This window comes from Marmota marmota, unplaced genomic scaffold (genome assembly GCF_001458135.2).
Source record: "Marmota marmota marmota unplaced genomic scaffold, marMar, whole genome shotgun sequence".
NCBI lineage: Eukaryota > Metazoa > Chordata > Mammalia > Rodentia > Sciuridae > Marmota > Marmota marmota.
Window position 1 is genome coordinate 7088176 of NW_026000019.1, and position 7221 is coordinate 7095396.

Genomic DNA, 7221 nt, shown 5'->3' on the forward strand with positions numbered 1-7221 from the left:
GACCAGACACTAAGTCTTCAATTGAAAAGAAATATGTTTTTCAAATTGTATTAACTTTTTTCAAAACTGGAAAAAAATATTACTCTTTGAATAATAATTTTTATTAACACAGAAAAATTATCTTTTATATTTCAAATACTAAGTTACCCTAATATCACATGTCCATTACACATAGTTTTAATATTTGATACGGCTTTTTTTAGTTAATTTTAGCTACAATTAATTTTTTAACATTGTAATAAATGACAAATATATTTTTGGTGGAAATTTCTACAACATTTTAAATAGTTTTTTAAGGTTTTCAGTATCTACCTGTTCTGCTCCAGCAATTGTTAGCACCTTTATAAGACTGTCATGGTAGACTTCATTAATATATATAACCAAATCACATCATTTATTGAAAGACCATGTTACCTGAACTCTTTGACGGAGTAAAGAAAGCTGTATCATAAATTGTGCATATGGAGACTCTGTTATATAGCTTACCAGAATCATAGCTCTGCCATTTGCTTCTCATGGCAGGATAAAAATAAAAGTCTCATAAAAACAAAATAAAGAAGACAGTCTGTCATTCTTTCCTGAGAAAACATTTGTCAGGAACCTTTCAAAAATAATTGGGAAGAAAATGTGTTAGGTTCTGAAACCCACTGAACCATTTCAGAATGCATCTGAGCACATTTAAAAATGGGATATTTTATATTCAACTTATATGTGAAATGATGGAGCGCTAAAATTTTCTCAAACTAGTTTTAAGTGAATTATTTTACCTAATTTTGGACTTAAATATTGATTCTTTTCAAAAAGAATCTTCAATTTGTCTCAGGGTTCAGGACTGTTAAATCTATTGCACTAAGATTTACTCTGACAAATATTGCTTGGAGCCTTATTTTATCTTGGACAATATAGTGTACATTTTAGTTTTTAATTTCTATGCTAAATATCTTCAAATATTTCTCTGAGAATATGATACTAACATGCATAATTTGTCTATAAAAAGAACAATCACATTTCAATTAAACAATAGCACTCATCAGTTTATCTTGTTTATATAGTTGTCATTTTTTTCAAGTCTGTTGCAAATCATAACAGGCCAGAGGCATGCCTTTTCATCTTTCCCTCTCTTTCAATATCTTGCATATAACTCAATTTATTTTTATTAAAGGTAAATATGTGAATAATTTTGTTTTTCACAGAGCTATGTTTTGGAGATAAGATTGGTGACATTATTAGCCATTCATGCTATATTAAGAATATAGTAGCTTATTAAATTCTAGCTAAATTCTTTGATCTGATATATTGAAATCACTTTTTGATGTAAGGTTTTATTAACAAGGAGTTTAATTTTGTTAAATGAAAGGCCCTTCTGAGATTAAAGATTTTTCTTTGATGATTTCTAATTTTATATTTGTTTACTACCAGTCTTTGTTGATAATCTCAAGTAGAGTGGGTCTAGGAGAGACAACAGCGCTGCCAGTCCATGAGGTGTGCCTCATTAATTCTCTTTTTTTCTCAGTTTTCCTTAACTCACACAGTCAGTCTTATGAGCTGTGAATCCTATTCTTTCTACAGAGATTATCAACTGCCTTCTGTAAATATTAAAATGCCTTAATATTCTGGGGAAGCAATAAGATACACAATAAAAGGATAAATGAGTCAGGTCCTTCTCTGTGACAAGTTTTCATATCATTCTGTCTCCCCAATACTGAGTCCAGAAGATAATATTTTTAATCTAAAAGGAATTTTCCTCCCAAATCAACTTATGATTCCAGACTAACTTAATTTGTCAAAATAAAAGTGCTATTCTTAGAATTACTTAAATGACACAACAAATAGCATATAATAATCATTTATTGAGTAGTCATTGAAAGAAAAAGTACAGGTTTGAAAATATAACCATGATCTGGAAATATTGTAATTAGTTGTTTAAATACAAGACTGGTAGTCAGCATTTATGATTATGTGATTCTACTCTTTAACTGAATTGCATTTTTAATGAGAATATTTCTTTGCAACTATTATGTATTTTGTTGGCATTATCTTGTTAAAAAACAACTATATAACATTGAGATCCATAATTATGGCAGTTTAAATAGTGTTATATATTCTTTCATGTACTAATCCAGAGGTAAAAAGTCTGGGACTGGTAAAATGATTCTGCCATACTCACTGTGTGAATTTTACCTCTGCATCAAAAGTGGTTGATCCATGTCTCACTTTCCCACTTGAAAAGAGGACCATATAGGACATGCAAAATGTATGCATGTGAAGGGCATAGGTGGGAATACAGAGCTCATTTCTGCTTCATTGCACTGACTAGAATTGATAACTTGGCCATATCTACCTACCAAGTATCTAGTTGAGGATGGGGAAGTTGGAATAATGCTTAGGTAAAAATTGCATAATGTGTCTAAATGGTCCATGTGTTAAAGTCTTGGTCCTCAAGTAAGCCATACTGTGAGACTATGAGTTCTTTAAAATGTCAGACCTTGTAGAGGTCCTATTAGGAACATGTCCTACAGGAGATTATGGGATCCTGCTCTCTTTTTCTTTCTCTTTTGTTTTCTGACTCATGACATGAACAGTTCTGACCACATGCTCCCTTCCATTGCCATCCAGTACCCGCCATTAGAAGGCCAAAGCAATGTGTACACCTGATTTTAGACTAGAACCTTCAAAACTATGAGCCAAAATAAACCTTTTCTCTTAATAAGTAAATTATCTCTGATTTTTTTATAAAAACAGAAAGATGACTAAAACAAAGATTATTTATACTAAAAGAAGACCAACACAAGAAATGTCAGTGGAGACGTAGAAGTTTTTACAGTATTGTGCATATTATTTTGCATAAAGTTGGCCATAATAATACTTTGTATAGACATTAACTTCTTATGAGCTTTAAGTTAAGTGATAAAGGGCATGGTTAAAAATCCTTTTTTTTTTAATATAATTGGTCATTTTTAATATTTCAGTGAAGATGGTATCTCTATAAATGTTTTAAATGTTTTCTTGAGATAAATCTTATCTAGTAATAAATGTTCTTGAGATTTTTACCCCTTGTGGAAGAGAAGTATGATTCCTGTAATTTTAACTTCTACCTACACATACATAGAGTGCTGGGGATAGAACATTGGTTTTGCATATATAAGCACTGAATTACACTTCTTGCTACGATGGTGGTGGTTGTTTAAATATCAGGAAAAGACCAGACAAGATAAGATATAATAATAAATTCTGTTATAACCAAGTCTCCTTATCCATCAATTCTTCAATGATAAACTATTAATACATCTTTAGAAGGTTGATAATTTAATCTTTAAACAAAATTTGTTGGTTACCTCTCCAGTTTCATATATAATATCAAACAAATATATCACTGTACAACAATGGAGAGAGCAAAGATTAATTATGTTGTGGTGACAGTAGGCCACTAAGTGTTAAAGACCCACAAGAAAGATTGAAGGATCAGTAAATGTTTGACAAGCTGATGAAGTTTAGTTTTAAAAAAAATCAAACATCATCACCAGCAGCCACATTAGCAGTACTATTCACAGTTGAAATTCTATGATTTTCCTTATAAATAATGAATTATAATGAATTTAATGTACCTTCAATGAACAGATTATATTGCAATTAGGGAACAGTAAAGGACAAAAGTCTATTCTTTCCCTACCACCTCAGGTACTTTCTTTCCTGTCCTTTTGGTATATTTGGTGGATATAACTCCACGCTGGATAATTTCCTTCTATATCAATGTTTTGTTCCTTTTCACAGAAACAACTGTTGTTCTTATTTCCCTTTTCAACAAACCTCTTCAAATTCTGAAAACATGTTAGCATGATCTATCTAAAACACAGATCTATTGATAAAAATTTGATGCTTCATTTTTTTCCTCTATCATTCCATTGCATATAGGGTAGAGTCCAAGATCCTTTATAGGAGATAAGTACTCCCCATCATCTCACAGTTGCTTCCCTTTAAGACCTTCTTTCTAGAGCTGCCCTGACTTCCCTGCTATCTCACAACCCTGCCCTCCTGGGATACACTGTTTAAAGCATTCACTTTGCCCCCCATACCTTTCCCCTCCTCAGCTACATTATTTACACACCTACACTTGAGTCCAGGTTACTCCACCAATTTTTATCACTTTTTGATCCACAAAGACAATGAAATATTAAACACAATATTTAGCTAAACAAATGCTTGAAGTGCCGAAACAGTTTGAATCCTGGACAGTTTAATGATGGTCTCCATGACTATTTCACAGAGATGATTAAAAGGGCAAATAAATGTTACAATGGCAGCTTCTCTTAGTGGCTACTATGTTTTATTTAGAATTAAGGTATTTTTTATATGTAAAAAAAAAGAGTTCTTCAAATGACTCTCTGTGTGTTAGGCACTAGCAACTAATAGAAAAGTTAGTTTGGTGTACACATACAGGGAGACATACACACACTCTCTTGTTCAATTAGAAGTGAAGTGGTAAATATTTAAATTACTTAAGGATTCTAAGTGCTTTTATTCTTTTTATTAATTAATGTAGTCTTGGTATTGAGTATATGTCATGCAACTTGAAGTAGAGTAGCAGGAAGAAAGAATATGAGCCAGAAGGCTGATCTCAAGCCACTTTCTTAAATTGAGAGCGACAGTACCATGTTCTAGGAGGAGTGTTTGCTAAAGGGTATACTGTTTGCACCAAAATAATAGTTATTCCGTAATCCTGGCATGATGAACTGTGAAATTTCTTTTTTATCTTAAGAGGATTGAATTCAAGGATGCTTTCCCACTGATCTACATCCCCAGCCCGTTTTTAATTTTTTAATCTAGAGACAGGGTCTCACTAAGTTGCTCAGTGCCTCACTAAATTGCTGAGGTTGGCTTTGAACTTGTGATCCTCCTGCCTCAGCCTCCTGAGCCACTGAAATTACAGGTGTGTGCTACCACTTTTGCCCAGCTGATCTGTGAAACTTTTAACAAGAAAATGTGTAATTTGTACCATAGACACTTGGAGGTAGGCAGGACTGTGTATGAAAGAGAAAACACACTTGGAAATCGTTCTTCTATCAGGGAACAGCAAAAAAATGCAATCAAAGGAGATGATAATTTATTGTCATAGCATTTTTGCTTAAATCCACTCAGTAGAGTGGAACATAAATGTTAGGCTAAAGTGGAATAAGACAAGTAACAAAAAATACAGTAACCACTTTTGCAGCTCTGATATTCATAAATGAGAAAGAAAATCTGGTTATTGATCAAAAGTAAATGAAGGGGGGAATACTGGGGAGTGATGTTGGCCAAATTATATTGTTATATTGTAGGCATGTCCAAATATGTAAGTACAAACCCATCAATATACACAGCTATGATGCACCAAGAAAAATGTAGAAAGAAAATTGATAAATAAATAAATATTCAATAAATGGTCAGCTCTGTCTCTGTTTACACATTACATCCCTTGTAGCAGAACATGGACTGAAATCTGAGAGAATATACATAAAAAGGAAATATAGAGAGAATGTATTGACAATTTTGCCCTTCCTAAACTGATATATAGAAACCGATGCTCCAACTGCTGGGATGGACCTGGGGCCTGGGAGAGGTAACTGAGTCACAAAAATGGAGACCTCAGGTTGTTAAAGAGACCAGAGATCTGCCTTGTCCTTCCTTCTATGTGAAGCTACGTGTGAACCAAGATAGAGCCCCTCACTAGAAACCATACCTATTGGTCTATAAGGCTATGTAAGTATTAGGTGCATTAACAAAAGAATTCAGAAAAATTAGGCATAAGGGTTTTATTTCTCTACATTATTTAGCATTTAGAGACCAGAAATTGTGAATATATTTTTAGAATGTTTTAATAGTGATATAGACATGTAATGATTAAAAATAAAAGAAAGGGAAATAAAATTGTGTAAAAAAAAACTGGAAAAAATATTTAGCTATTATTACGATGATTGATCATGATGATGATGATGATGATGATAATGATGTGTGTGTGGTGCTGGGAATCGAACCCAATGCTTCTCACATGACAGGAAAACACTTTATCACTGAGCCACATCGCCAACTCAAAAAAACTATTTAGAAAAAAATAGAATGTACCTTGATTTATGCTATATATGATCACCTAAAAAATAGCAATCTTTATGACATGGAACTTATTGGAAAATTTTTAAACATGGAATTTTATTGAGTACATAGAGTAAATTTCAACCTACATCTAACAGTGTTACAGGCAAAACTCTATGTTTATCACAGTGAAGTTACACAAAAATATATTATGAATATTGGAATAAAACCAATATAATTGCTAAAGTATTAATTTTTATTTGGTTTTTAGTTTTACTTGTGAAAAATTTCACTATGCTTTTCAAGGACATACCAGAAATATTGTACAAGCTAATTTGGACACCACAAATATTCACTACTAATTTTTGTTACCTTATCAATATTCTTTTCTGGTAAAAGCATGCAGTTTGTGTTCTGTTGATATTATAAACATCCTTTAATGTAAAAGTTGAAAACTCTGCATATGAAGATATTATGAGACTATGAAGAAATAAAATAATGGATTCTGCTCCCTCATCTCATTGAACATATTTATTACAAAGCAAGTTCAAATACAGTTAAATCTCTACAGTTACAGAGAATGAACATGGCAATTGCAGGGAAAGGTAATAAAACTGGTTCTTACAGTGCTGCTTCGCTGTGATTTTTTGTATCTGATAGAATGTACATCTCAATCGACAGCTACAAGCAAGTCAGGCAATTTAAAATGTATATCAATTATGAGATAAGATTCCATGCTTGACATACTTGACAAGAAGGAAATGCTGGCACGTTGCACAGAAGGCTTAAAAGAAAACGAGGTAAGTTGTATTCGTGATTAAGAAGTCAAAAAGATTTCTTACCTTTATGATGAGCATACAGGAAATGGATGAGAATAAGCTCTTCAGAAATGATAACTGGGGCTACTGTCCCCATATGAGTGTGTGTGACACACACACACACACACACAGATTCTTACTCTACCCCAGTGAGAAGATTTCCTTTGGAAACCCTAGAACCTCAGATCATTGACTGAAAATTCCACATCAGAATTCCAAAATGCACAAATACATTTAATTTAAAGCTAATAAATGTGTGTCTTTATGTGAGAATATATATATATATATATATATATATATATATATATATATATACACATATATATGCACACACATA